At 50.6% G+C, this 27,912-nt stretch overlaps 1 long non-coding RNA gene across 1 annotated transcript; it reads left to right on the top strand.

Annotated features, from left to right (window-relative positions):
* Positions 1 to 953: 953 nt before the first annotated feature.
* On the top strand, positions 954 to 27,912 carry LOC120367181 (uncharacterized). Its single transcript, XR_005581643.2, has 3 exons — positions 954 to 1,287; positions 7,477 to 7,535; positions 25,805 to 27,912. It is a non-coding gene; the product is annotated as an uncharacterized LOC120367181 (long non-coding RNA).

The raw sequence follows: 27,912 nt of genomic DNA on the forward strand, positions 1-27,912 counted from the left end.
GACTCAGGCTCTGCTGAGCTGCTTGTCGCAAAGGGAAGAAACCACTTCAGTGCGCCCTGCTCCTGCCAGCCAGCCAGCCAGTCCTTCCTTGGTTCTGACCTCAGCCTCTTCTGTTGCATCTGCAGGAGCTTTGTTTGGGTGGCCTTTGGGGCTGGGCCCCAGAGGCGGGAGCTGTCGCATACCGCTCTGTCCTTGGAGTTGACTGCCACTGTCACCAGAGCTAAATTCCTGCTTGCTCTCATGACCTGGCCCTGTAGCCCTCATTGGTTTTATGAAGTTCAATGCCTGTTTTTTATGAGACAGATAATTATGGTACAGGGAGGTCAGGTCCTCCTCTGCTGGACCTGGCAGGGTCTCCAGAATTGCTGATTCTTCAATCAGCTCCCAGAGGCTGATGGGATCAGGGTGAGCCGGGGGCAGCCAGGCAGTAGAAAGAGAGTGAGTCTCGACCTTCCAGTCTCTGACGGGATCAGGGAGGAGAACATGCACCGCCTGCCCCGTGAAGAAGCCCACGCCTGTAAGGTGGGCAGCCGTGATGCCGTCCCTTGTGGGTATGAGGGATAACAGGCAGTAGCGGGGGAGGGTGGCTCTCCCAGAGGTCTGGGGCAGCTCCCTCAGGCCGAGGGGAATCCAACATGGGGCTGCCTGTGGCTGCGCCAAGAAATCCTCAAATCTTTGACACTATGGGCACCCCGTGAAAATGTTTTTTTCCTGCGTCTCTCTTTCTAGTCTTCTTCCTTTCCTTTCTCCCACAGTCTCAGTTCGAAATATGGCCTATTTCCTCCCTATGTTTATGTTAGTTTCCATAACTGGTCTGTCTCCCTGCCCCCACCTACCATCCCTCCCCAGGTGAGAGTTGATTGGCTTGCCCTGGAGGGCAGTTCTACTCACTGCCTCAAGCTGCCACAGGCACGGGTGGAGACGGAGGGGTGGGGCAGGGCAAGCCGCTCTGCTGACACTTGGATGGCTCCCCTCCAATCCTAGCCAGGAAGAGCATGGCAGGTAGAGGCTTCAGTGTTTCTCTCCAGGCTGGAAGCAGCTGTCCACAATTGTGCCTCCCCGATGGGATGAGAGCTCGGCCCATCCCTAGACCACAGACACAGCTGTGTCTGACCCACTGATGACAGACACAGAACTGCACTTTCAGACTGAGCCAGTTGCTGGGTATGGCTGTGGGTCAGGATGGCCTGAGGAAGACCCTTACCCATTCCACAGATTACCAAGCTCCCAGCTTCCCTTGCTTTCTGACTCAGTGGCCAATTCCTCAGGAGTTGCCTCTTCTTTACAGTAAGTACCATCATGCAGGAAAGAAGGGAGGGGTGAGACTGGAGCCCAGGGCCAAAGGGCCTGGGGTCCCTGACTGCAGAGGCCAGCTCCTCTCTACCCCTCCTCCATTCAATTAGCTAATGTCTGTAAAGGGCTGGGTGATGGAAAAGCCCTATACAAATGTTGAGCACAATTTCATTTCCAAGACTAGACAAGAATATATTTGCAGACTTGAGCAAAAGGTCACTGGGCCTGCCTGGGACAGAGGGAGGACTCCCTGTTGGCCCCAGAGGGAGGATGCCCCTGAGAGACTGGGGCAGGGAAAGGAGAGGCCACAGTGAGGGCTGGCATGCCTGCCTCCTTGGCCTTCAAGCTGGGTATCTTGGTACCATGCTTGCTTTACACTGTCCCCTGTTTCTTCTGAATCCCAGGGTCCTAGAAGCTGAGCCCTCTCTGCAGGGACCACCCTCAGAGACTTTCCACCAGAAGATTATGCTAATATCCACAACAGCTGATATTTATTGATTATTCACTCCATGCCAGGCTATTCTAAAGGGGCTGGAGCTCTCCAGCTGGGGGAGAGGTGGCTGTCTCTCTGCAGCAGGTGAAGGAGCTTTTCCAGTGAGGGGAACCCCCTGCACGCTGCAGGCTCTGTCTGAAATCTCTCTGAAACCTTTGGGAGGTGGGTATCACTTACTTTCTCTGACCAATGAGAACAGTTCCGGCTTTTGTGATCTCCCAAGTCCCTAGCGTGTATGTTCTGTGAACTTCTGATTTCTCCTCTCTTTTCCCCACTGACAACTCACCTGGCTCTACTCTTATTATGAAAGAATATTGAGGCCAATTAGCTTTGACAAGCTCCATGCCCAAGGGGCAGCTTTCCAGTTTCTGGTGCTCCAAGACCTGCTCAGGCCACCTATGTGACTCTGCCCATTCAGAATTCTTGGAGCAGCTTCCTCTTTCGTCTCTGGGCAGGACCTGGCTTTGGGCCAGGGACAGAGTGGAGAAGACTGGGAGAGGGGAATAGCCCCGTAGTCAAGGGGAGTGCTTTGGGAGGGTGCGAGGAACGGCAAAGCAGGGAATGGCAGGTTCAGGAAGGGGCAGGCGGAACAGGGAAGGGAAATGGAGAATGTGTTCCCAACATCCCCTGGGGTTCCTCTGTCCCTGTCTCCTTCACCCTCTTCCCTCTCTGAAAGCTGAACGGAGCTGGCTGGCCTTTCTGGGAGGCATAGTCCTCTAGCCTCCAAACGCTGCCAGCCTCCTCTCTGTCCCCGACTGCTCCTTCTCTGGCTTCTCTCCAGAGCCCAGGGCCTCCCTGTGTCATCAGTTCATTATCATTCTGATAAAAGTCATTAGTCCTTGAAAAAGCATGACTCCCCAGCTGAGGCCAGCCCCCACCCCCAACCTGGGGAGGAATACAGATGGATGGAGACTTGGGGGTGGGGACAGACACAGAGGCACAAACACAGTGACACTTGTTTCCAGGGGATGTGTAAATGGACACAAACCCACTGGTGCTCACGGCCACATACCTTACACACGGGCCCAGGAATGTCTCACGTGGTCACCAGAGAGCCCACTGGGCCGTGTCACTGGGGCCACGCTCAGCTGCTTCCAGTCCCAGAGAATCACTCAACACTGAGACCCAGCGCCCAGCAGCCTCAGCCTCCTGGAAACACAGAGGCCGGACTTGGCAGACTCTGGGGACGGAAGCAGGGAGTGGAATATGGAGGCCAAGGTTAGAGATTTCTGAGTTCCATTAGTCACAAGAAGCGTGTCCTGAATCTAAAAGTGCAGGGACAAGTGCACCCCAGAGCCGATTCTAGACAGTGCGTCTCCATTTCCCACCCCTTCCACTGCCGGGAAGCTCCTCCCTGTCAGCAAAGCCATTTAGGGATTAGAGCGGCTCCCTCAGTAAAAGCTGCTTATTCAAAAGGTGCTTTCAGTTCATTTGCATTCACTTCATGGATATTATACTTCGTGGAGGAGCTTCCTCCTCAGTCCCTCTTTGCTGTCCCCAGGTTGAGTCCCTGGCCCAGGCAAGGTGTCGGTTTGGGCTGGGCCAAGCTTTCCAGCAACCCGGGGCTCTTGTCAGGGAGTGTTTACCACTTCGGTAAACACTGGCCGTTAACCCCTGGTCCTCGGAAGGCAGCTCCAGGGACAGCTAGGAAGGGTCACAGCTGGAGTTTTCTCAAGGGAGAGGAAGGGGACTGGGGCCTCTCAGTTCCCCTGGGGTGGTGAGCCTGGTCTCCTAGGCAGGGAGGAATCTGCCCAGCTGCTATCTGCCAATGGGGCTGCCATCAGGGAGCAGGCAGAGTCAGCCTCAGCTTCCAAGACTTTCTCTTTGGCAGCCACCCCACCCTGTCTCCATGCATTCAGTTCATTCAAAGTGTATTTAATATCATGATGTGTGAAGCCTGATGCTAAGTACCTGGAATACAGTGTTGATCAGGCAACGGCCCCTGCCTTCACAGAGATTCCAGTCCAGGAGTGAAAGAAAATCCACAAAAAATGAAGACATCAGACAATATAGAATTTTAAATGATAATTAGTAGTATAAAGTGAACAAACAGGGCACTTAGATAGAAGGTAATAGGTCAGGGTGGGGGGACCTTCTTCAGATGGGGTGATCAGCAAATGGTGGTGACATAACACACCTGCAATTGAGGCTGCAGGGAGACATCTTTGCGCCACTGCACTCCAGCCTGGGTGACTGTCTTCAAAAAAAAAAAAAAAAAAAGGAAGGAAGAAAAAGAAAAATAATAATTTGTTTCTTCTTTGTGGGTTTTTTTAAATGTTTTTGTTTTTGTTTTTGTTTTGAGACAGTCTCACTCTGTTGCCGGGCTGGAGTTCAGTGGTACTACCTCAGCTCACTGCAACCTCCTCTGGGGTTCAGGAGATTCTCCTGCCTCAGCCTCCCAATTAGCTGCGATTACAGGCACGTGGCACCACGCCCAGCTAATTTTTTTTTAATTTTAATTTTTATTTTTTTTTAATTTTTTTTGAGACGGAGTTTCACTCTTGTTACCCAGGCTGGAGTGCAGTGGCGCGATCTCGGCTCACCGCAACCTCCGCCTCCTGGGTTCAGGCAATTCTCCTGCCTCAGCCTCCTGAGTAGCTGGGATTACAGGCACATGCCACCATGCCCAGCTAATTTTTTGTAGTTTTAGTAGAGACGGGGTTTCACTATGTTGGCCAGGGTGGTCTTGATCTCTTGACCTCGTGATCCACCCGCCTCGGCCTCCCAAAGTGCTGGGATTACAGGCTTGAACCACCATGCCCGGCTATTTTTTGTATTTTTAGTAGAGATGAGGTTTCGCCATCTTGGCCAGGCTGGTCTCAAACTCCTGATCTCAGGTGATCCACCTGCCTTAGCCTCCCAAAGTGCTGGGATTATAGGCATGAGCCACAATGCCCAGCCAAGAATTCCTTTTTTTTTTTTTTTGAGGCAGGTCTCCCTCTGTCGCCCAGGCTGGAGTGCAGTGGTGTCTCTCGGCTCGCTGCAACCTCTATCTCCCAGGCTCAAGCAATTCTTCTGCCTCAGCCTCCCGAGTAGCTGGGATTACAGGTGTGTGCCACCACACTCGGCTAATTTTTTTTGTATTTTTAGTAGAGATGGAGTATCACCATGTTGGCCAGGTTGGTCTTTAACTCCTGACCTCAGGTAATCTGCTTGTTTCCGCCTCCCAAAGTGCTGGGATTATAGGCATGAGCCAACACACCTGGCGAATTTCTTTCTTGATTTGTCCTTTTATCACCTTAAAAGTGCATCGTAGGATTTCCCATCACAGCTCAGGGGAAAGCCATGGCTGCGCTTCTTCATCCCCAGATCAGCATATGGGGAGGGCACTGTCTTTTGGACACTCCAGTGAATGTGCCTACCTGCCTGCTCTGGCACATCTGACAGGGCTGGGAAGAAGCTGCTATTTTGGAGGAGGGGTCAGTTTCAATGCCTTCCCATCCATTGGTCTGGAGCATGTCCACAGTTCTGTAACTGGGGAGTGTCCAGTTCAGGCCTGGCTGAGTCAGGTAGATGCAGAGCCGTCCACCCCTCTCCCTAAGCCAGGGATCCAGAGATCTTAGAGCCAACTCCAGTTTCCCTGCTGCTGCTTCTCCCACCATCAATCAGGGACTGGGATGTCAGAGTCAGGACTTGGGGAAGCAGGCCACTCACAGCCTGAACCACCCCCAGGGACACAGGAATATGAGACGAGGATCCCGAGCGCGAACATTTACAGGTAGCATTCAGGATTGAAAACTGATTTATAGTCTGAAGGCAGGCAGGAGGAAGCAGAGGAAGGTGGGAGCTCTGTGTACAGTGCAGCCTTGTGGGACAGTGGTAATTATATATTACATTGAACTGTCCTTGCAGCGCAGTGAAGGGCAGTGGGAATGAGACTCTAAATCACGCTTCCCTGATGCTCCCATAGCTCACCTCCCTGTGATGTGGCCCCAGAGCCCAGGGCTGACACTTCTCCCTTCTCCCAGCCCCCTCACCACAGACACACCACACATAGCCTGGTGGCGGTGGCCAGACTGACTGGGGGAGAGCAGGAAGATGGGATGTTAGCAACTCTGGCAGCTTCCAGGGGCTGCTCATCCTGCAGGCCTGTGTTTATTGCCCGCCCCCACCCCCAGCACTTCCCACTCTATACCCTACCCCACCTCTTCCACTGGGGCCTGCATGTGGGCTGTGTTGATTGGAGAAGACACCTTGTCCTCTCTTCATTCATTCTCCCCTGCAGCATCTCCTCTACACCACAGCCTCACAGCCTCACAGCCACTGCCTTCGTTCATGTGGGGCCTCATCTCTTCTCACCTGGATTTCTACCACCATCTCCTAACTGGTCTCCTTCTAGTGTGGCCACCCTACTCCTGGTCCATCATCCTTTACCTTGTTGCCATGGTGATCTCCCTAAACACATCTCTGACCATAATCTTGATTTCGTTTGTCTGGGAAGTGGGGATTGTCTTTGCTGATACGATAGCTTTGTGCTCATGAGATATTATTATATATTTTTGAGACAGAGTCTCACTCTGTCTCCCAGGCTGGAGTGCAGTGGTACGATCTTGGCTCACCACAACCTCTGCCTCCTGGGTTCAAGCGATTCTCCTGCCTCAGCCTCCCAAGTAGCTGGGACTACAGGTGTGCACCACCACACCTGGCTAATTTTTGTGTTCTTAGTAGAGATGGGATTTCACTGTGTTGGTCAAGCTTGTCTCAAACAACTGACCTCAAGTAATGTGCCTGCCTCAGCCTCCCAAAGTGCTGGGATTATAGGCATAGTCCACCACACTTGACCATGAGCTAATATTATTGTAATTAGATGTCTCTAAGCCTCAGTTTACTTGCCTGTAAGGAGTGGGGTGAAGTGGTTAAACATTGGTTCCTGAAAGGCAACACATTCCAGCTTCTTTAAGAAGTCTCCCCAGGCTCTTGGCGGGCTGGTGCCTGCTGGCTCACCGCCTGCCCTGCACTCTCAGTCCAGGAGGAACACTGGTACTCATCTGTCCCGAGGGGCCATCTCCATGACTGGACCCTGGCCCTTAGGGTCAGTTAACCTGGACTTCCCAGCAATCTCCTGCCTCTCCCTCTAGGCCAGGCGTCCCCAAACTACAGCCCGCGGGCTGCATGCGGCCCCCTGAGATCATTTATCCGCCCCCCCACCACCACACTTCAGGAAGGGGCACCTCTTTCACTGGTGGTCAGTGAGAGGAGCACAGTATGTGGCGGCCCTCCAACGGTCTGAGGGACAGTGAACTGGCCCCCTGTGTAAAAAGTCTGGGGACACCGGCTTTGATTTCCTGGTTCAGAGGGATGTGTTAGTGCTTAGTGGTGATGAGAAAGGGGTGGGACAGGTCAGGACTTGAAGTCTAGCCCATGACTGTGCACAGGTATTGGAGTGGTGTGCCGATTGAGAGCAAGGACTCGGCCACCAGCCTGTGTTCAGATCTTGGCTGGACTACTCTTTAGTTTGGCTAGCGCAAGTGACCTAGCCTCTCTGTGGAGTTTCCCTGTTTCTAAAATGAGGATAATAGTTATATCCACCTCATAGAGTTGTTGTGCAGATTAAATGAATGAACACATGCGATTGTTCCTGCTGATACAACAGCTTTGTGCTTTTGAGCGATTATTACTGTAATTAGACTTCTCTGAACCTCAGTTTACTTGTCTGTAACAAATCTCCATATCTTTCCTTCCTGCTTCAGGGTTATTGTGAAGATCAAATGACACATTCCCTTTGGAAACTCTTAAAGGCTTTACAAAGGTAAGGTATTTTTGTTATTTATTATCAGGTCCTTATTCCTTGGTTCTCAGCCACGTTCCCTTTGGAAACAAAGCAGTTTTTTTTGCCCTCTTCTTACCCTAGTCTCAAGGCAGAAAATTGTGGTGTCTTGGAGACAGGAGCAACCATGGGGTCCCCCTCCACCTAGGCAAAGGGGCACATAAGGCTGTGCACACAGACACATCTCTGACAGAGATTATTTCAAAGGAGGCTGCTAATTAAACCAAGAACAGACAGCATGTCAGCATTTTACATAATTATCCCCGTCACTGCAGAGGTGAACCCAGGTTTTGCGGGGCCCAAAACTTGTACAATTTAGGGAGCCCTCTTGTTTTTTGTTTGTTTTTTGAGATGAAGTCTTGCTCTGTCACCCAGGCTGGAGTGCAGAGGCATGATCTCAGCTCACTGCAACCTCCGCCTCCTGGGTTCAAGCAATTCTCCCGTCTCAGCCTCCAAAGTAGCTGGGATTACAGGGGCCCGCCACCACACCCGGCTAATTTTTTGTATTTTTAGTAGAGACGGAGTTTCACCATGGTGGCCATGCTGGTCTCAAACTCCTGACCTCAGGCGATCTGCCCGCCTTGGCTTCCTAAAACAAGCTGGAATTACAGGCATGAGCCACCATGCCTGGCCTGGGGAGCCCTCTTTAAGAAACCAAGTACAAGATTATGAACATGAATTAAGTGCAGGTTTTGGAAGGGGCCTGTATAAATGAGGAGTACTGCCATCGAAGCTTCATCAGCTTCACAGAAAATCCACCTCTGCCACCAGGCCAGGTACACATTTGACAGGACTTGTTGGTCAGTTGCTTATGGCCCAAACAAACCATGGCTACCAACCACAGATAGGCCAGGATCTCTAGAGGACAGGAGTGGGCCAGTCTACACTCAGACTCCAGAAGTCACCTCCTCCACTGCTTTCACCTCAGTCTAATTGTTCCTTTTTCAAGAACCACTGTCTATTTATTGTTGCTTTCAATACATTTGCATGTGATTTACATAGCATTAATATTCCGCCTCATGTTGGGAACTCTTCCTCTGTCCTTCCTTAAGCTAGATTCCTGGGACTTGGTTACCAAGTGAGATTCGACTTCTTCTCTTCTCAAAATGTAGAGGGAAAGAAAGATACAACTAATTTGGGGGAGGGTGGGAGAGGGGACAGTGATGACATTTATCTTGGAGTCAGTTTCTAGTGTCTGTCCTATCTGAATTGTCTTCCTCTGTATATCCCCACTGTCCCTACCCACAACCCAATTCCACCCCAGTTTTCCTCCAATTATAAAATTGGAAGTGCACCTTCTCAAGGACTCACATGCCTACCCAAAAACTGGGCTTATTAGGGCTCAAGGGTGCAGCCTCTAAAGTCAAAAGGCACATGGCATCGAGAAGCCAGCAGACAAGAGCACACAGGGCTTCTTCCTCAGGTCCCCCTCTGGGAGAATCAGCCCCTTCCAGTCCCACTGCACAGTTTGGAGGCCCAGTTTATGTGATACCCTGACTGACGGAAACAGATGGCAGGTGGGAGTATGTGTGAGTATGTGTGTGTGTGTGCGCGCGCGCATGCACGTGAGCTGTACATACATCTAAGAAATGTGCACACATGTGTGAGACAGAGAATGCCCACGTGCACATGAGTATACCCCCCACCTCAAGACAGGCAGAGGAGGAGGAGGAGGAGGAGGTGAAGATGTGGGAAGGAAATTCTCAGTTTAAGTAAACCACATTGTGGTTCTAAATGTCATCAAAGGTGAAACTTGCTTTCCTTGCCCTGCCCTATAAAGGGAGGCAAAAAGAAGCCAGCAAGGCAAGAAAAGATCTCAGGGCAGGGATGTGGCAGCTCCAGGGTCAACAGTGACATCACTCTCCCAGACCCCTCTGTTGAGTCACCAGAGCCCAATCAATACCGCAGTCTTTATGCGGTCATGAACCGGCTCACGCTTCCATCTCCATGTGGCCCAGGCCTTTCCCCCAGGTGCCCTGAGCCTGAGCTACTCCAGCCCTGGGGCTTTGCTCTCTTTTAAGCCTCTATCAGAGAAGGCAGGGATCTCTTCTGTGGGTAAGGCAATCAGAGACACAAGTGAGGAGACAAGAGAAACAGTCTTCTGTGGGCGAAGGGGGTTTGGGAACAGAAGCTGAAAACTTTCAGAGCCAGTCTGAGGAAGAGGCAGAAAAAAGAGAATGGAACAGAGCATGAGAAGAAAAAGAGGAAACAGGGAACTGGAGTTGAAGAAAAGAAGAAGTGGGGTGAGGTGAAGCCGACGGCTGTGAATTCTCACTTCTCAGGATTTTAAGACTGCTACCCCATTTTCCTGGCCCTCCAAGCTTTTATGAGTTCCCCAGACCTAGTGATGTAGGAGGAAGCTCAATATCATAACCAGCACCCCTGGGAGCAGATTTCCAACGTCTGTGGTATCATCACCACCTCCCCTAACATGTCTCAGCTTGGTCCCACCCTCCTTGTCAGAGACAGGGGTTGGAGGGATTAGACGTCAGCAGGGGAAGCAGCTGTGGTGGCTCACATCTGTAATCACAGCACTTTGGGAGGCTAAGGTGGGATTACTTGAGGCCAGGAGTTCAAGACCAGCCTGGGCAAGGTAGTGAGACACCATCTCTATAAAAAAAAAAAAAAGAAAAGAAAAGAAACTGGGCGCTGGGCTTGGTGGCTCACACCTGTAATTCCAGCACTTTGGGAGGCTGAATTGGGCAGATCACGAGGTCAGGAGTTCAAGACCACCCTGACCAACATAGTGAAACCCTGTCTCTACTAAAAATACAAAAAAAAATTAGCTGGGCATGGTGGTGTGTGCCTGTAATCCCACCTACTCAGGAGGCTGAGGCAGGAGAATCGCTTGAACCCAGGAGGCAGAGGTTGCAGTGAGCTGAGATCGTGCCACTGCACTCCAGTCTGGGTGACAGATTAAGACTCCTTCTCAAAAAAAAAAAAAAAAAGAAAAAAGAAAGAAAGAAAGAAAGAAAAAAGAAAAAAAAAAAAGAAAAGAAAAAAAGAAATGGGCTGGGAGCAAAAAGTGAGAGGCACAAAAGGCAGGCAGTACCCACTGGGGCAGCTCTGGTTCCTCTCTTGGGACCTCAGTTTTTTCCCAAGACCTTGGCACCTGCCCAACCATTGTTCCTTCTGGCCTGGCCCTCATGCTCAGTGGCAGCCTGAGCGTCATCCCTTGTCACTGATGGGAATCGGAACAGGGGCTCCTTTATCTGACAGTGAGAAAGACTCTGCCCAGTCTCTGTGACTCTAATTTTCCAAGATGCTGCTTATTGCTGTTGTAAACTGAGATGCTCCAAGGAAATCAAAGCCTATATCTGAGTCAACAAGATGGCACCAGAGTGGTAAGGCTAGGCTCTCATAAGATCACAGATGGCTTCTGGTAGAGACCCCTGTCTGGGGATTTCTTCCCCTCCTCACTGTGGTTGCCTGTCTCTACAAACAAGAAAGTCTTCTCTTCAATTCCCACTTCTTGACTCTCTATCACCAACATAGTGATAACAATAATAGCAACCATTTACTGGGTGCCTAATATATGCCAGAAAACTTGGTGAGTTTCTTTCTCTCTCTCTTTCTTTCTTTTGAGGCAAAGTCTCCCTTGCTGCCCAGGGTGGAGTGCAGTGGTGCGATCATAGCTCACTGCAACCTCAGACTGCCTCCTCAGCCTCCCAAGTAGCTGGAACCATAGGCATTTAACACTGCACACAGCTAAGTTTTAAATTTTTAGTGGAGGTAAGGTCTTGCCATGTTGCCAGGCTGGTCTTGAACTCCTAGCCTCAAGCAGTTCTCCCACTTTGGCCTCCCAAAGTGTTGGGATTGCAGGCATGAGCCACAGCACCTGGCTGGTAAGTTTCTTATGTACATTATTTCATTGAATGCTGCGACAACACTATGGAATAATCACCATTGTGGAGCGTGGAGGAGGAAACCGAGGACTCCAGAAGTTGCCTAAGATTTCACAGCTTGAGATGGAGCTGAAATGTGAACCCAGATCTGTCTAAATTCAAATCCTCGGCTTTCCACTTTGCTTATTTTTATCTTCCCTGCCCCAACAATGCATCCTCCTTTTGGGTTTTGAGGTGCAATTCAAATCTGTTATCTCCCAGAAGTATTCCTTCCTCCTCCCTACCTCAGCTCTCGCTCCCACCTGCAGCATCCTTAGGAGGCCCCTGTGCTGCCCTTCCTGCTGGCTCACGTTAGATTTGGAGTTCCGCCTGTGGTCCCTGGGATTGAGGTGGTGAAGAAGAGAGCGGTCAGGCCCTCAGTTCCCACTCTCCAGGGAGAAAGAGGAGGGGAAGGTGAGTGTGCCTGGCGTTTCACACAAGGAACAGCCATATGCAGTTGTTGGAGAGGTTTAGGGGCCTGCAATGCCTTGGGATCTGGTTCCCATGGAGAGATACCTGGCCAGGCTCCAGAGCCCCACAAATGGGAGTAAAAGAATGTGGAAAACTACCGGGTCCTCCAGGGAGCTGGGACTGGGGCAAAGGTGAAACAAGAGCTTCTTTTCTGCCTGGGCCTGTGTCCCTAAGAAGACTGGTGCTGTTGTTTGCCCACAGGAAAGTCGCAATTTCTAATGCTTGAGACAGAGGCAGCCTTCATTTCCAAACCTGTGTCCCTCAGGGAAGGGGATCGGTTTTAGGCCTTGGAAGCTTCCCAGGCACCTCCTGATGAGCTTGATAAAAACAGTGTACAGCTATGGCTTTCAGGCTGTCCCAGAGCCACCTACTACCAGAAACCATCTCCAGCCCACGTTCTAGAACTCCGCTGGAACACCCCGTAGACCAGATATCCCTCAGAGACTCTGTGAGCGAGTGAGGAAGAGCTCTGCAAAGAGAAAGAGAGCAGGGCAAAGACAGCTGGATGTGCTGGCTCAGGAAGAGGAGCAGCCAGGCAGGGACAGAGAGTGAAAACGCGGGTTTGGAGCAACACAGTGGAGAACAGCCACCCTCCCTTCCCTGGGGCCGGGGCACAAGCATGGCAAGGCAGTATCAGGCACAATTTAGGGCAACCCCTCTGTTAAATGTAAGAGAGTTGCCTGGGTGCAGTGGCTTACACCTGTAATCCCAGCACTTTCAGAGGCTAAGGCAGGTGGATCTCTTGAGGTCAGGAGTTCAATACCAGCCTGACTAACATGGCAAAACCCCGTCTCTACCAAAAATACAAAAATTAGCCAGGTACGGTGGTGCACGCCTGTGGTGGCAGCTACTTGGGAGGCCAAGGCAGGAGAATCGCTTGAACCCAGGAGGTGGAGGTTGCAGTGAGCCAAGATCACGCCATTGGACTCCAGCCTGGATGAAGAGTGAGATTCTATCTCAAAAAAATAAAAATAAAATAGGCCAGGTGAGGTGGCTCAAGCCTGTAATACCAGCACTTTGGGAGGCCAAGGTGGGCAAATCACCTGAGGTCAGGAGTTCAAGATCAGCCTGGCCAACACGGTAAAACCCTGTCTCTACTAAAAACACAAAATTAGCTGGGCATGGTGGCAGGTGCCTATAATCCCAGTGACTCAGGGGGCTGAGGCAGGGAAATTGCTTGAACCCGGGAGGAGGTTGCATGGGAGGAGGTTGCAATCAGCCAAGATCATGCCATTGCACTCCTGGGAGACAGAGCAAGACTCCATCTCAAAAAAAAAGGAAATAATAAACATAAGAGAGTTGAGGCTCAGAGGGTGGACAGGAACTGCCCTAGATCACACCACTCCTGCGTGGCTCTCCCATTCGGTGTTCTGGGAGCAATGAGAGGAGGGGTGCTCCCTCCGCTGTCTTCTGGGAAGCAAAAGGACTTGAAGAAGAGGGGTCACAACTTCCCCACGCCCACCCCACTGCACCGCCTCCAGGACCCAGGGGCTACCATCTCTCATCTATAAAGTGTGCAGGGCCCTCCATTCCTTGTTAATAAAAGCGAGGACGAGAACATCTGCTTTCCTTCCGTGCAGGGCTGTTGTGAGGACTTGCTGGAAATAATGCATGGAGAAGAGCTTTGCAAGCGCAGGGTGTTATTAAGTTTGTGATTAGGCCAGGTCAGCAAGGGCGGCAGGAATAATGGGAGGATTAATGCCCAGGACGTGGCAAGGAGGAGGCTAAACTCTGCCCTGCCCTCTTCCTTCGGTCACCTGCCCTGAGAGAAAGCATTTGGTGTTTCCAAATTGACTTAAATAAGGAATGTGTGGCGGCAGCAGCCTTCTATCACTCAGCCTTCATTTGCCCAAGGCAGAGAGATTTTAATTTTCAAGCCATAATGAGAAAAAGAAACTCAGGATTAAAGAATATTACAGTGAAGCAATCAAAATAGCTGCCCAGACTCTGAATCAGGCCGAGAAATATAAATTAAAATCTCCCTCTCCCTCTAGCACCAACTGGGCTTGAATATGCCAGGCTGAGTGGCTGGCAAGGGTTCCTGCAACCCAGGTCCTGGGGTCAGCTGGTGGACAGGCCCCACCCCAGGGTGCTGACAGGACAGGGAGCCAGAAATATACCCACCCACTCACAGGAGAGATTTACCTCCACCAAGGCTGGCTCCCCCAAGCTGCAAGCCTCCTGAGTCAGGTCAGGCCCTGAATGTTGAGCTCAGGAAGGGGAGCAACTCCCTGGCCCCCACTGTCCAGTCTCCTAAGGCACAGAGATACTGCTGTCTGCTCTTGTTTCCTCTTCTCCCAAATGCTGGCTCACTTGCATCCTGCAAATCTCCTTTGATCTCCCTGAAATCAGGCCAGGGGTCTTGGGAGTGGGAAGGAGCTGCCTGAGAAGTGGGCCAGCGGCGGCCAGGTAGCAGGGGCACCTGAGCCTTCAGCCCACATTCTTCTGAGCTTCAGTCTGTTTCCAAGGAAATGCTCTTCCAAATGCATTTGCACTTGGGATGATGGGAACGGCAAGAGGTCCTGAGAAAGGAGTGCGAGCCCCAGGGCCAGGCCACGGCCCTTCCCTGCCCACGTGAGGCCTCACCTCCCATGGTTCTCTCAAACTGAACATCTCTTGCCACACCCACCTTTGACCATCTCCTTTCTCCCTCTCCTTTTCTCATCTACTTATCTAAGAAACATTGACCGTGTGTCCTACTGTGTGCCAGGGTCTGTGCAGGGGTTAGGGGCTACTGAAATAAAGCAAACCCAATTCCTGTTGTCAGGCAGAGGAGAGAGACAGGTGGCCTGAGGATTATGATATAGCACAGAACACAATGGGCAGTGGAGCTGGGTGCGTAGCCAAAAACTCTGGAGTCAGACTGGTCTGGCTCAAGATCTGCCTCCATCTCCTACTTCTCATAGTGAGACCTCAGGCAAATTGTCTAGCCTCGATAAGCTGTAGTTTATTCATCTGCAAAATGGGGATGAGAAGGCTTTATAGGATTGCTGTGAAGATGAAATGATATAATCTTGGTAAACTAGTTGGAACAGTGGCCAGCATGTGGTAAACCCTCATTAAAGGCCAGTTGGTATTACTGTAAGTGTCCTAATGATAATGCTGACATTTGTTACTCTGTATTGTGTGCTCACTCTGAGCCAGCCAGGGTGCCATGCCTACAGCAGTGACTCAAATGTGGCCCTTGTCCTGAAGAGTCCACAATCCATTAGAGGTGACAGATATGTAAACAGATGACTGAAAAAGTGTGATCACTGCCATTATCACTCCAAAAACTGTGATTTTCTGAGCCCCTGATCATGCGCCAAGTACAACACAAAGTTTGGGGTTTTTTTTCCCTGAGACAGAGTCTTGCTCTGTCACCCAGGCTGGAATGCAGTGGTGTGATCTCAGTTCACTGAAACCTCTGCCTCCTGAGTTCAAGCAATTCTCTGCCTCAGCCTCCTGAGTAGCTGGGATTACAGGTGCCCGCTACCACGCCCAGCTAATTTTTGTATTTTTAGTAGAGACAGGGTTTCACCATGTTGGCCAGGCTGGTCTTGAACTCCTGACCTCATGATCAACCTGCCTCAGCCTCCCAAAGTGCTGGGATTACAGGTGTGAGCCACTGCGCCCGGCCTACAACACAAAATTTTAAAGATACATTACCTTTAACTCCTTGCGAACCCTGTGAGGGATCTATCACCTTTACTTTCTGAGGTCCCATAATCGTTAGTAACTTGTTCAATAAATATCAGGCCATTTGCAGAATGAAGTATTGACTCAAAGGAGAGCAATCAGCTAGACCTGAAAAGGGATCAGATCTGAAAAGGCTTCAGAGAAGAGGTGATCTTGTTTTTTTACAGACAGGGTCTTGCTCTGTCACCCAGGCTGGAGTGCAATGGCAAGATCATGGCTCACTGCAGCCTCAAACTCCTGGGCTCATGTGATCCTCCCAAGTAGCTGAGACTACAGGCATGTGCCATCACACCTGGCTAATATTTAAATTTTTTGTGAAGACAAGAGTCTCGCTTTGTTGCCCAGGCTGGTCTGGAACTCCTGGGCTCAAGCAATCTTCCCACTTCCGCCTCCCAAAGTGCTGGGATTACAGGTACGAACCACCACATCTGGCCGAAGAGGTGATCTTTGATCGGGATTTTGAAGAATGAATAGTTTTCCAGGCCAAGAGTGGGGAGGAATGGCATGGCACAGCATTTCTGTGAGCCTGCAGGAGCACTGGAGCTTCAAGCAGCATCCACAGGAGGTCCCAGGCCTGGAGGTCCTTATGTCCCTAACAGCCATTCCGTCATGTGCCTCAATACCACATTATAACCTAAATCAAAGGAGGGCGATTATTTTAGAGAGATTATAGTCAATAGCTTGAGCCCAGATGATTTCAGCTGAATCATGGAGCTCAAATAATTGCGTGGAGTTGAAGTCCCTCATTCCGCCAAGGGCACCAGGTGTCCAGCCAGTTAGGGGGTGTGGGCTGGGCTCCCTAGGAAGCTGGGAGGCACAGACTGGGCTGGAATCAGGGAGACAGTCCCAATGACCTTGGGAAGACCCCACCAGATTTGGGACAGAAAAAAATGTAATCTCTTCCTTCATTTCAGTCCCTTCCCTTCTGCTCTCTGCCAGTTCACTCCCCTCACTTCCTGCCCACTGCCACAGGGGAGGTGGCCATCTTGGTGCAGTGGCAGGTCTGGCAGCTAGAGCCAGGATGTGGTGCTGGAATCCATCTACCTGGCTGGTTCCAGCCCCGGGGAAACCTGGACTCATCATCATCAGCATTCTGTTTCCCTGCTCAGAAAAAGGAGGGGCAGGCAACAAAGGACAGCAGCAGGGAGGGGTCACGTCTAGAGCAAAACAGGCCTCAGAGCTCAGAGCCTGAGTCTCAGGGTCACCCCTTCTCAGACAGCGCAGTGAGGCACTTCCATGAGGCGCTTCTGGCGCAGTGCAACGGTGGAGGGAGACCTTGGGTTAACTTTAGAACCATAGCGTGATGAGGCTTTGGTGCTTGCAACAGGCAGATTGCAGATGGCTCTCCAAACACCTGTCCTTATAATGTGGTTTTACAGGAAAGGGGTTGAATACGGTCTTCCCCTAGGGCCAACCCACCCTCCACCCTCTCCTTGAAGCAGCCCCAGAGCCTCACAGGCCTAATTCATTCCTCACTGTTGAGAAGCAGCCCTGGGAGAGAGCAGCCCCTACAGAGCAGAAAGCACGTGCACATTCCAATAAAGCACTCAAAGAGGCAATTATTTCTGGGCTGCCTATCCCAGCCCAGAGTACCTGCAGCCAGATTTCCAGAGCTGTTGTCGTTGCCTTTGGCTGTTGGCAAAATTAAACTTCTTGAGAAATCAGAATGAGCTGGCCCCCAGCGTGGGGGGTTGGAATTATTCCCCTGCCTGAGGCTCTCCATGTGGGACTGGGTGTGGGTGGGGACCAGGAGATTATAGAGGAAGCAGGGTGGATTGTAGGCCCCATGAGATAGCACAGGCTTGTTCTGTGTAGACATTGAAATACACATGGAAGCCAGGTGTGGTTGCTCACGTCTGTAATCCCAGCACTTTGGTAGGCCGAACTGGGAGGATTGCTGCAGCTCAGGAGTTCCAGACCAACCTGGGCAACACAGAGAGATAGCATCTCTACAGATCATTTAAAAATTAAACAGGCATGGTGACGCACACCTGTGGTCCCAGCTACTTGGGAGGCTTTGAAATGGGAGGATCGCTTCAGCCTGTGCTGCTGAGGCAGCAGTGAGCTGTGATCATGCCACTGTACTCCAGCCTGGGGACGGGAGGGAAGAAAAAGGAAGAAAAGAAAAAGAAGCATGTGGAATGGTACTGTCTGCCTGTTGCACACTGGGATGTGCTCTCAGTAATGGCAGGGCCCATGTGTTCTTGCTCACTGCCACTCCTCCAGCACACAGGACAGTGTCTGGCACACAGATGCTCGGTAGATACTGATTACGAGTGAATGTGCCAGAATCTCATGATAAATGCGGCGAGACTCTTCCCTAGCTTTTCATCCAACACAAGTTCCATGCAGCCTTAAGAAACACATCGGTAGGCCGGGCGCGGTGGCTCAAGCCTGTAATCCCAGCACTTTGGGAGGCCGAGGCGGGTGGATCACGAGGTCAAGGGATCGAGACCATCCTGGTCAACATGGTGAAACCCCATCTCTACTAAAAATACAAAAAATTAGCTGGGCATGCTATGGCACCCTTAGTAAATGCCCCACAAGTGAGAGATGGCTTCCTTGAGACATGAAGGAGTGGAAGTAGCCTGGTTGGGCACCCCACAAAGGGGAGGCACCATCTAATGCCTCAAACCACAACTCCCTCTTCCACCCTCGTCAGAAATACTTGCCTGCCTTGCTTCCACCCTTTTCTTGGGCAGGTACCACTCACCCCTCCTATCTCCAGCCCCCTCTCCAGCCTCACGGTATGTCCCTTGTACTGTACCAGACACCTCTTGTGCACCACAGCCAGCTCCACACTGGCTTCAAGAAAGTTGCGAATCCTTCATAAAGCTTTTCAGAATGCTCCCTGGTCACTCAAAGCTGTGACCAACTCAACAACTCTTCTCTTTTGGGCTCTTCTCTGTCATCACCTCCTCCCTGGATCACAGCCTTTGATCAGGGCCAACTTTCAGGGGAGGTTGGCTTAAAATCTCCCCTGCTTCCCTCTGCCCTCTCTGCCTCATCCACCCTGGTTTCCTTTTAGTTCTTCAGCTCTTTCCCACACCAGGCCTTTCCAACAAGCTTTCCTCGTTCCCTGGAGTGCCTTTCTCTCTGCTTGAGAAATCCTTCCGGTCATGGAAATCCTCCCTGGAGCACTTTTCTCTCAGCTGAGTTACATGACCAGAAGGAAGCAGTCACCAGACCATCCCGGAGAAAAAGAGTTCCGGGTGGAGGGAAGCACCAAGGCAAGAGCACTGAGGCAGGAGCAGACTCGGCACACTCAGGGCAGAGCAGGAAGGCCTCTGTGGCTAGAGCAGAGTAAGAGAAAGAAGAGGGGCACAGAGTGCAGTTGGAGAGAGACCATGTGCAGTTTTGTGGGCCATGGTAGGGAGTCTGCATTGTATTGTGCTGTGTGTGTTGTGTTGTGTTGTATTTTTTGAGATAGAGTCTCACTCTGTCGCCCCAGCTGGAGTGCAGGGGCATGATCTTAGCTCACTGCAACCTCCTGCCTCCCAGTTCAAGAGATTCTCATCCCTCCACCTCCTGAGTAGCTGGGATTACAGGCACCCACCACCTGGCTAATTTTTGTGTTTTTGTAGAGACAGGGTTTCATCATGTTGGCCAGGCTGGTCTAGAACTCCTGACCTCAGGTGATCTGCCTGCCTCAGCCTCCCAAAGGGCCGGGATTACAGTGTGAGCCACCGCACCCAGCTGTAAGTCTGCATTTTAAATGCATCAGGTAATAAGCTCCATGAAGGCAAGGATTCTGCTTGTCTGATTCACTGCTGACGCCCTGTATGTAGGAGACACTCAGTGAATGTTTGTGAAATGAATGAATGAACACCTTAACTTTATCTGTATCCGTGTCCCAGTCACCCCTCCCCCACACAAGGTGACAGAGTAGTCTTTGAAGATGACAGCCTTCAGGAGGGAGAGGAGCAGGCTGTAGGAGGAGGCTGGTTGTGTTTTCTCCTAAGAGAATCCTCTGGGAGTGAGAGCTGTACTGCCTCTGGGTGCTGACTCCTCTCCTCTCCTCTCCTGTTTTCTCCCACTTCAATTCTGATCCCGTTGCTCAATTCTCTGCTCCCGCTGGGCTCTGCTCCTGACACCATTAGTCACCTCCCTCAGTTCTCAGCTTCCTTAATGAGCATCTGTCTTGTCTTCAGTCTGAAACAGGCCTGCCCCTGCCTGCTGCTTCCCGGGAAAACCAAGGTCTGGGGCGGGAGTGCAAGGCTCAGAGAAGGCTCCCAATCTTTCTCCCTGCTCCTCACCATGCTCTGAACAGGAGGTAGTGGGTGGGGGCAGAAAAAAGGATTATCTCTGGGCAAAGAAAGAGGTAAGTGGAAGACTGCTGAAGTTAAAGGGAAGGTTATAAAGGGACTCCACCTTCCCTGCTACAAAGAGTCCATGGAGGACACAATTGCGCACTTTTCATTAACGGGACAAGAAGCCGCTGAGATGGCAGCAGAAGAAGCAGAAGCAAGGGAGGGCACAGAGAGGCCATCCTATGGGGCAACTGAAGCCACAGGGCCTCTCCTTGGCTGAAGGCCTTTCTCAGGCTGACCAGTCTCTGCCCTATTGCTATTCTCCATGCGTGGAGGCAGGGAGGTGACAGAATAACCTCTTAAGGGCCCTGCCAAACACCAGAAACACTTGATTGAGATTCCTTGACTGTTGTTCTCTCTGAGGCAGCCCTGGGCAAGCATGGGCTCAGCAAGGGGCCAAGGTGACAGTAAGAGGTTGTTCTGGCAGGGGCCTGCAGAAAAGGAGGTGGCTCCCCCAGAGGGTAAATTGAGAAAAGGCTAATGAAAAGACTAGTCACAGGCCACCAGGGCTGCAGGAAAGTACGAGGGCTGGGAGGCTCCCAGGGCCTGGCTGCAGAAGAAGGCCTTTACCACCGAGAGGCTAGAAGGGGTAAGAGAAGGCGTGATGGTGTTTTTTGTTTGTTTGTTTGTTTTTTGAGATAGAGTCTCATTCTGTCACCCAGGCTGGAGTGCAGTGGTGTGATCTCAGCTTACTGCAACCTCCGCCTCCTAGGTTTAAGTGATTCTTCCACCTCAGCCTCCCGAGTAGCTGGGACTACAGGCATGGTCCAGCATACTGGCTAGGATTTGTATTTTTAGTGGAGATGGGGTTTCAGCATGTTGGCCAGGCCGGTCTCGAACTCCTGACCTCAAGTGATCTGCCCGTCTTGGCCTCCCAAAGTGCTGGGAATACAAGTATAAGCTACCGCACCTGGGCGTGGTGTTGCCAGAACCTGGTGACAGCTGTGGCTGTGGGAGAGCTGTGGCCCCATGGGAGCTGTGGCCTTCTACAGAGGAAGGCAGCCGCTGCCAATACCCAGGCCCAGCAGTGGGACTGAGGGTATGGCATGATAGCCCTGACCTCTTTCTCATTCCATCAGCTGGTCTCCTGCCAGTGTCTTCCATTGGCCAAACCCAACAGGAAGCTGAGGGCCAGGAACCAGGACAGTAAATCTACAGAGGGCAGCTTCCTTTGGCCCTGAGCAGGGCAGGGAAGAATGGAGAGAGAATCTAGAACCTTGTCTCCTCCTCCTGATGTCACCTTCCCATAAGCCCACTCCTCCCTTGTTCCTGAAGAGCTTACAAGTCCCTGTGCTACCTGTGCTCGGAACCCATTCCACCTCTCAGACTGAGCTGGGCCAGGTCTGGACCAGGCTCAGGGAGGCTCCTGCCACATGGAGAGGATTTCGGTTGCCCTGAGTCTAACTCTGCCCCCGCTGTACAGCATCAGGATCCCAGATGGTCCCATTCTCCTCGTGCCAGGCTTTAGGAACAGGCAGGCTGGGTAATTACACTTTCCTAACAAACCCCCGCCCCCGTTTGACTCTCTTTCAACTGCATGAAGCAGGAGGTTTCTCCCTGCTTCTCCCCTGCATGAGCGCTGGCCTCTGCCTCTGATCCTCTGAAATTCCAGGTGGTGTGAGGGGCTTGGGGAAGCCAGGGGAATGCCCTGACCCTCTCGGCATCCCAGAGATTGAGAAAGGGCTTGCTGTCCATGCTTGCCATATCCCAGGAGAAGCCAAGTCCATCCCTCCTCCTACTTTGGAACTTTTTTTTTTTTTTGAGATGGAGTCTTGCACTGTCACCCAGGCTGGAGTGCAGTGGCACGATCTCAGCTCAGGGCAACCTCCACTTCCTGGGTTTGAGCAATTCTCCTGCCTCAGCCTCCTGAGTAGCTGTTATTACAGGCACATGCCACCTTATGTTTGTATTTTTAGTAGAGATGGGTTTAACCATGTTGGCCAGGTTGGTCTCAAAGTCCTGACCTTGTGATCTAACCGCCTCAGCCTCCCAAAGTGCTGGGATTACAGGCGTAAGCCTTCGCACCAGGCTGGAACTATTATTAATTTCCATGAGTTCACTTCTCAACACTGGCCTAGGGTTCCCACCTAGAACCTTTTTTTTTTTTGAAACAGTCTCGCTCTGTTGCCCAGTCTGGAGTACGATGGCTTGATTTTGGCTCATTGCAGCCACCTAGAACCTTAATAGCCCCTTCTTCCACACCAGATCACATCTCACCCTAACAGTCCTGAAGGCCCCTGAGGGAGGAACTTGAAGTGGACTCTGGGCTCTGAGGCCTTGGGATCCAGTCACAAGGGTACACCTATCGGTTCAGGTAACTGCTCCATCCTCCCCGCCTTCCCAGCCCCCAGCACCAACTGGGTGCTAGGTTTTCCCAGGGTACATGTCTTCTAATAGAGAGCCACTGTTTTGGCCTGCCCATTATCCATTTCTCCTGGCAACAGCTTTGGACATTTGGCTTGGGGGAACTGCTTCAGCTGGTATAATCTTGGTGGACTATTAATGAAGGCCGCCTCCATTCCCTGGCCAAGGGATTGGCATGTGACCCAAGGTCGGCCAATCAGATATTCTCTCGTCCTTGAATTTTTTTTTTTTTTTTTAAATAGAGATGGGGCCAGATGTGGTTGCTCATGTCTGTAATCCCAGCACTTTGGGAGGCCAAGGCGGGTGGATCACGAGGTCGAGAGATCGAGACCATCCTGGTCAACATGGTGAAACCCCGTCTCTACTAAAAATACAAAAAACTAGCTGGGCGTGGTGGTGCGTGCCTGTAATCCCAGCTACTCAGGAGGCTGAGGCAGGAGAATTGCCTGAGCCCAGGAGGCGGAGGTTGCGGTGAGCCGAGATCGCGCCATTGCACTCCAGCCTGGGTAACAAGAGCGAAACTCTGTCTCAAAAAAATAAAATAAAATAAAAATAAATAAATAAATAAATAAATAAATTAATAAATTAATAAATAAAATAGAGATGGGCTCTTACTCTCTTGCCCAGGCCATCTCAAACTCCTGGACTCAAGGGATACTCTTGCCTCAGCCTCCCAAAGTGCTGGCATTACAGACATAAGCCACTGTGCCTGGCTACCTCCTTGAATCTGAAATTGAATGACATGAAAATGAGACCCAGTGTAGAGGCTCACACCAGTAATCTCAGCACTTTGGAAAGCCTAGGCTGGAGGATTGCTTGAGACCTAGAGTTCAGAAACAGCCTGGGCAACATGGCAAGACCAGTCTCCAGAGAAAGAAAGAAAGAAAGAAAGAGATAAAGAAGTAAGAAAAAGAAAGAGAAAGGAAGGAAGGAAGAAAAGAAAGAAAGAAAGAAAAAGAAAAGCAAAAGAAAGAAAGAGAAAGATCTTTGGCTAGAGTCACAGAAGCTAGAAAAAAGGAAGGAAAGAGAAAGAGAGGAAAGAAGGAAAGGAGGAATAGAAAGAAGGAAGGAAAGAAAGAGAAAGAAAGGAAGGAAGAAAGAGAAAGAAAGGAAGGAAAGGAGGAAGGAAGAGAGAAAAGAAGGAAGTAAGGAAAAGGAGTTAATGTATCCCCAATGCGGCACCATAAAGGGATTGCTCCTTAGCCTTTCATTTCACTGTCCTGCTTCTTCCTGTTTCTGGGACATCCTCTTTAGCATTTTCTTTGATTCTGTGAGCCACCCTCATTTCTTTCTAATACAATCATTTTTTTGCTTACATTAGCTAGAGTTTTTCTGTTGCTGGCAACCAAAGCCTCCTCACCCATATACATTTCACCCTCTTAGAGGAGCAGAGGGATGTACCCTGTGGTGGGCTCATATCTGGAGTCTCTGGCAGGGATTCAACTCTCACCTGGTCCCAGAATGAGAGAGAAGAAAGCCCTGCTGCTAGTGGATGCATGTCACTCCCCACCTCGGGGCCCCGTCTCTGTGGCCTGTCTTGCCAGGATCCACTCCCAGCCTAACCGCCAGGTCTCAACACTCAGGCCACAGCCTGAAATAGCTAAGTTTACCCCCATGACTCCTTATCACAAATGGCTCAGGCTGGTGTCATGGTTATTTTCTATAAATAGCTATCTCATTCTTGTGCTGTGCCCTTGCTCTTGGTGTTCTGGGACACCTTATCTCAGGGTAAGCTGGGCCCCCCGCACCCTCTGCCCCAGCCCCTCCCATGCATTCAGACCTCAGGCCCCATCCTGCCTCTTCTGAACCAACACCTCACTGGGTTCCCTCTGATGTGGGATAGGCAGGGCAAGTGATCTGTGTGGTTGAGCTCCGTTTCCTTTGTAGACTTTAGTCTTTGAGGACTTGACTATAAGCTCCAAGTGCCTTGTTACTTTTCTTTCTTGGACCTCAGTGTCAAGCATGAGGCTGGGCACATAGTCAATAGTCATGTGGATTTCTTCACCCCTAGTTTGAAAATTGTTCCCACCCTGTGATCCATATTCTTCATTCATTCATTTACCCAACATTTATCAAGCACCTACTAAGTGTGGGTTCCGTCCTGGGTGCTGGAGGGACACACCGAATAAAACATAGCCGAGGAATTCAGTCTCATGGTGAAAATTTATTGAGAATTAGATGTAGCAGAATGACCTACAGAGAAAATAACCAAGTCTAGTTTTTCTCAGCTGCAGGCTCACCTTAAAAGAGTGAAAGGCATTTCATCCCTGGAGTGAGGGGCAGTAGAGAGCCAGACTTTATGTCCTTGAAGTGTGGACTTTCTTGACCCCCATGAGGGTTGGTGTAGCTCAGAGTAAAAAAGAGAAGCTGCAAGCAGCAGGATACCCAGAATACAACTTCCAAACAGACTTTCTATTTTTTTGAGACAGAGTCTTGCTCTGTCTCCCAGGCTAGAGTGCAGTGGCATGGTCTTGTATCACTGCAACCTCTGCCTCCTGAGTTCAAGCCATTCTCCTGCCTCAGCCTCCCCGTAGCTAGGATTATAGGGGTGCACCACCACACCCAGCTAATTTTTGTATTTCTGGTAGAGGCAGCGTTTCACCATGTTGGCCAGGCTGGTCTCAAACTCCTGACCTCGTGACCCACCCGCCTCGGCCTCCCAAAGTGCTGGGATTACAGGCATGAGTCACCACACCCAGCCCAAACAGATTTTTTAAACAAAAATTAGGATGGAAGGCTTAATGCTTTTCATATTAAAGCAGGATGGTCTCAACTCAAGAGGGTTAATTGGAACGCTCAAGACTAGAAAGCGAATGAAGGTATGAATTCCATTGATGGCAGAAACCTGCACTCATGAGGATGCATCTTCTGAGCTGGGAGGACCTAGGAGGAAGACTATTTGGATGACCAAATGTGTGATAACAATAATAGCCAGTATTTAGTGTGTACTTACCATGCGCCAGCAGGCACTGAGTTAAGCACATAGTACGTATTCACTTATTTCTCACAAGAACCCTGTGAAGTAGGTACTATTATTGTTTCCATTTGACAGATAAGGCAAAGCAAGATTAAATGAACTTCCTAAGTCTATGGATCAAAGAATCAAACCCAGGCAATCAGGTTTCCCTCAGGGCCATGTATGCCTATGAGGGCTGAGCATAAATTAGGGCTATCGTTTTGGGATCCTTTGTTCTCAAAGGACACCATGGCTGGACTTGTCACAGAGGAGATGGGGCTGCACCCCCCAACTGCAGATATGCTTCACAGCCAGGCCGGACATATTAGCTGTGGCAACTGGCCACAGCCAAGGGCCAGTACTGAAGGACCTGGTAATCTCGGCAAGAAGGGGCTTGTATCAGTTAACCATGGCCCCAGTAATTAGTGCTGTAGAACAATCACAAAATTTTAGCAGCATACAACAGTAAGCGTTTATTTAGTGCGTATGTTTGGGGACCAGCTGGGGGTTTGTTGCTATAGGCTAGCTTTGGCTGGCATGGTTTGGCACCTCTCTACATCTCTCTCATCCTCCTTTCATGACCAGCAGGCCAGCCAGGGGGTGTTCATGGAGACGGCAGAAGCACCCCAGCGACAGTCCCAATGTGCACGCCTATTTTCAACCTCTGCTCACATCACATCTGCTAAAATACTGCTGGAGATGGCAAGTCACGTGGCTGAGCCGAAGCAAGGTATGGAGAAATCCACCCTGCTCAAAGTTACCAGGTAAAGAATGTGGATGGATAAACCTATTTTCCAGGGTGGGGTGAAGAGATGGAAGCAAAATCTAGCATTCCACAGAACTTAAACTGGATTTAATTTTGATTTCAAGAGAGAATGAAATGCTACGTTATGTTGTAGAGCAGTTCATACTTGTTATAAAATCTATCTTCAGGGACCACAAATTTTACCATGAGAATATTTAAATTTTTAGTTTTTATTTTAGTGAAAATCTTAAAATAACTTTTAGCAAGAACATATTCTGGGTGGTCTAGAACAGCGGTCCCCAACTTTTTTGGCATCAGGGACTGGTTTCGTGGAAGACAATTTTTCCACAGAAGGAGGGGATGGTTTTGGGATGAAACTGTCCTCAGGCGTTAGTCTCATAAGGAGCACATAACCTACATCCCTCGTGTGTGCAGTTCACAACAGACCTTGCGCTCCTCAGAGAGTCTACTGCTGGTCAGGAGTGGTGGGTCACGCCAGTAATAACTGCACTTTGGGAGGCCAAGGCAGGCGGATCACGAGATCAGGAGTTCTAGACCAGCCTGGCCAACATCGTAAAACCCTATCTCTACTAAAAATACAAAAAATTAGCCAGGTGTGATGGTGGGTGCCTGTGATCCCAGCTGCTCGGGAGTCTGAGGCAGGAGAATTGCTTGAATCTGGGAGGTGGAGGTTACAGTGAGCCGAGATCGTGCACCACTGCATTCCAGCCTGGGCGACAGAGCAAAACTCTGTTTCAAAAAAAAAAAAAGAAAAGAAAAAAATCGAATGCCACCATGGTCTGACAGGAGGCAGAGCTCAGGCGGTAATGCTTGCTCACCCACCGCTCACCTCCTGCTGTGCAGCCCACTTTCGAATAGGCCAGGGACTGATATCAGTCCTCAGCCCAGGTTGGAGACCCCTGGTCTAGAAGACGGTGGTAGTTGCCTTACAGTTTTCAGAGACCCAGTGATCTGCCGCAGTGCCAGCATTTAACTTTTTTTTTAGAGACAAGGTCTCCCTATGTTTACCAGACTGGTCTCGAACTTCTGGGCTCAAGCGATCCTCCCCCATTTGCCTCCCAAAGTGCTAGGATTACATGAAAACCACCATGCCCAGCCTAGCATTTAATTTTTCAGTCCAGCTTTCTCAAACCGAGACCTGTATTTTCAGGGAGTCCTGTATTTTCAGGGAGTCATGCATTTCTAAGTTTGGAAAACTTTGGTGAGAATGTTACACACCAGACAATATATAGAAGAGGCCCAGAGATAGTGCTATGGGCATTTAAAGGTGATGGGGGCTAGGGCAGCTATGGGAGCTCCAGGCAGGGTGTATGGTGCTTTACAGAGAAGCAGTGGCAGCATTTGAATAGGTCTTGATGGATGGCAGAGTGGGGTCCTGGTGATAATCTCCAGGTTCCTTCTTCTCCAAGTGGACATATCAGATACTTGTCCCTGGGGCTTCTGGACCACAGCCTTGTCCTTCACCCTCACATCTATGCTACTGGCTATAGCATTTGAAGAAGAGGCTGAGGAGTATAATGGCTGAGCTTTCTGGCTTTGGAGCCAGGTCAACCCGGGTTCAAATCTTGACTTCAGGCTGGGTGTGATGCCTCACTCCTGTAATTCCAGCACTTCGGGAGGCTGAAGCAAGCAGATCACTCGAACTCAGGAGTTTGAGACCAGCCTGGCCAACATGATGAAACCCCGTCTCTACAAAAAATACAAAAATTAGCTGGGCATGGTGGTACGTGCCTGTGGTCCTAGCAACTTGGGAGGCTGAGGTAGGAGGATCACTTGAGCCTGGGAAGTATAGGTTGCAGTGAGCTGAGATCATGCCACTGTACTCCAGCCTAGGTGATAGAGCCAGACCCTCTCTCAAAAAAGCCGGGCACAGTGGCTCAAGCCTGTAATCCCAGCACTTTGGGAGGCCGAGGCAGGTGGATCACAAGGT

Source organism: Saimiri boliviensis, chromosome 1 (genome assembly GCF_048565385.1).
Source record: "Saimiri boliviensis isolate mSaiBol1 chromosome 1, mSaiBol1.pri, whole genome shotgun sequence".
NCBI classification, from domain to species: domain Eukaryota; kingdom Metazoa; phylum Chordata; class Mammalia; order Primates; family Cebidae; genus Saimiri; species Saimiri boliviensis.